The sequence below is a fragment of the Rattus norvegicus genome, chromosome 3, assembly GCF_021556685.1.
Source record: "Rattus norvegicus strain SHRSP/BbbUtx chromosome 3, alternate assembly SHRSP_T2T, whole genome shotgun sequence".
Lineage (NCBI taxonomy): Eukaryota > Metazoa > Chordata > Mammalia > Rodentia > Muridae > Rattus > Rattus norvegicus.
This window is the reverse complement of record NC_141536.1, coordinates 109,367,406-109,370,121: the sequence shown is the minus strand read 5'-3', so window position 1 is coordinate 109,370,121 and position 2,716 is coordinate 109,367,406. Positions and strand designations below refer to the sequence as shown.

Here is a 2,716-nt window from a genome sequence, read left to right as displayed (position 1 = left end):
GCGAGCAAGTGTCTGGAGACCAGTGACTCCATTTTATCAGTGAGTGAATGACCTGACTAACTGAACAGGTTGGTGTAATGGTGTTGTTGTCGGTTGAAATACTTAATTCCAGAATAAAGAATTATTTCCATTGCCCCCAGGAAAGTTCTCTGCTCTGGTGTCTCAGTGCTGAAACAAACGGGAAAAGAAAGCTTTGTAGATATAGACTGTGACTGCGGGTATGGACAGTTCCGAGGCTGAGAGGTTTCCTTGCCTCTCTTCCTCCTGTTTCTGACGGTGTGGGGAGAATGTTGCAGCTGGTTAACTGGTTGGTTTCGTTCACTTTTTGGTTTGTTTTAGGGGATGGCTATAGACTAAACCCGGAATATTGAACACAAAGCACTTTCTCTGCCATTGGCCTATGCCCAGAGCCCGCTTTCTTTGTATTTTTTTATTTTTATCTTTTTATTTCTGCTATGGTATCTTTGTAATTTTTCAGCATTCTTTTAAATGTTTTCTTTTCTTTTTTTCCTCAAAGCTTCCCTTCGAGGGAGGGAAGGCTGCTATATCTTTTCTTACCATCACCTATAAATCTTAACGTCTTTAAATGTTGTTTTCTTGAGACCGGTGTGGAGGTGGTGCGGAGCGAGTCGGCTTTGGACTACTCTCTTAGCGTGGCATCGCGCGAGGCTGAGGCGGAGCCTCTGTCAGGAAGGCGGGAGCTTGACAGCTTCAGTAAAGGCCAGCAGCGGTGACAGCAACCTGGAGTCATGAGCGACAGCGGCGAGCAGAACTACGGCGAGCGGGAATCCCGTTCTGCTTCCCGAAGTGGAAGTGCCCATGGATCGGGGAAATCTGCATGGCACACACCTGCAAGGTCTCGCTCCAAGGAAGATTCAAGACGTTCTAGATCAAAGTCAAGATCCAGATTTGAATCTAGGGCTAGATCCAGAAGAAGTTCTAGAAGGCATTATACAAGGTCACGATCATGATCTCACTCTCATAGACGATCCCGGAGCAAGTCTTACAGCCGAGACTATCGCAGACGCCACAGCCACAGCCATTCTCCCATGTCTACTCGAAGGCGTCATGTTGGGAACCGGGCAAATCCTGACCCCAACTGTTGTCTTGGAATGTTTGGATTGAGCTTGTACACCACAGAAAGAGATCTGAAGAGAAGTGTTCTCTAAGTATGGCCCCATTGCTGATGTGTCTATTGTGTATGACCAGCAGTCTAGACGGTCAAGAGGATTTGCCTTTGTATATTTTGAAAATGTAGATGATGCCAAGGAAGCTAAAGAACGTGCCAATGGAATGGAGCTTGATGGACGTCGTATTAGGGTCGATTTCTCTATAACAAAAAGGCCCCATACCCCAACACCAGGAATTTATATGGGGAGACCCACTTATGGCAGTTCACGACGCCGGGACTATTTTGACCGAGGATATGATCGGGGTTATGATGACCGGGACTATTACAGCAGATCATACAGAGGAGGAAGAGGAGGGGGAGGTGGATGGAGAGCAGCTCAAGATAAAGATCAGATTTACAGAAGGCGGTCACCTTCTCCTTACTACAGTTGTGGAGGATACAGGTCTCATTCTCGATCAAGATCCTACTCACCTCGTCGCTATTAAAGCATGAAGTTGAAGACTTTCTGAGACCTGCCATAGAGCTGGGATGTTGTTTGTGGACAATATTTTCTATTGTCTCCTGTTTAAAAAGTGAACAGTGCCTAGTGAAGTTAGGTGACTTTTACACCTTTTATGATGACTACTTTTGGTGGAGTTGAAATGCTGTTTTCATTCTGCATTTGTGTAGTTCGGTGCTTTGTTCAAAGTTAAGTGTTTTCAGAAAAGTATGTTTTGCATGTATTTTTTTACAGTCCAAATTTTGACTGCTGAGAAGTTTCTATTGTACAAAACTTCATTTAAAAGGTTTTTCTACTGAATCCAGGGTATTCTGAAGATCAAAGCCTGTGTGTAAAATGCTACCAGATGGCAAAAAGTAACAATAAAGAAATTTGATTTTTACTTTTCTTTCTAAAAAAAAAAATGTTGTTTTCTTGCCAGTTTTATGGCCTTCTTTTCTCTGGAGGCGATCTTTAACCACATGTTTAAGGGACCACATCAACTAAGCAAGAATAAGCTTTTGGGGTCTGCTGTACAACATAGCACAATAAAAATAGCACGATAAAAATGATAGGCTACTAGTGTATTAAAGTGACCAACGGTCTTGTCCCCCAGTGAATCCTGTAAACCATAACAATGAGCAGCCTTCAGGCAAGATGTGGCATAGCTGTTATGGGAACAACCAATCACTTTCCGATTCAATTTGGGACCTGCACCACCAATAAGAACTCACGTCTGATTATATAAAATTGGCGAAGGTCTTGTGGCTGAGGAAGGAGGTCGTAAACCCTAAGGGGAAGCTACGACCATTGTTTTGCTCAGTGGTTATGTTGTCAAACATCTTTCTAAATACTCATGTGTGTATATATTAGTGTCTCACCCAGGCTTCATCAGTGACTTTTACAGTGGATGGCAGTTAATGCAGAAATAGCTGTCCAAAGTGACTACTATAAGTGACGATGGAATTCTTCGTCCTAGATGAAAAAGCATGACAGAGCCATTACAAGCCTAGCTCGTAGCAGCTGTGGTTATCTGCACAAGATCAGAAGCCTCGACATTTCATCGAGGATGGGGGCGGGGCCACGAAGCCCCTCCCATCCCTCAT

General features: G+C 43.9%; 1 pseudogene across 1 annotated transcript; it reads left to right on the top strand.

Moving 5' to 3' along the window:
* The first annotated feature begins 675 nt into the window (after window positions 1-675).
* On the top strand, window positions 676-2,013 carry Tra2b-ps3 (transformer 2 beta, pseudogene 3; annotated as a pseudogene). The gene has a single exon (XR_015683753.1). The product of XR_015683753.1 is annotated as a transformer 2 beta, pseudogene 3 (transcript).
* Window positions 2,014-2,716: the final 703 nt, after the last annotated feature.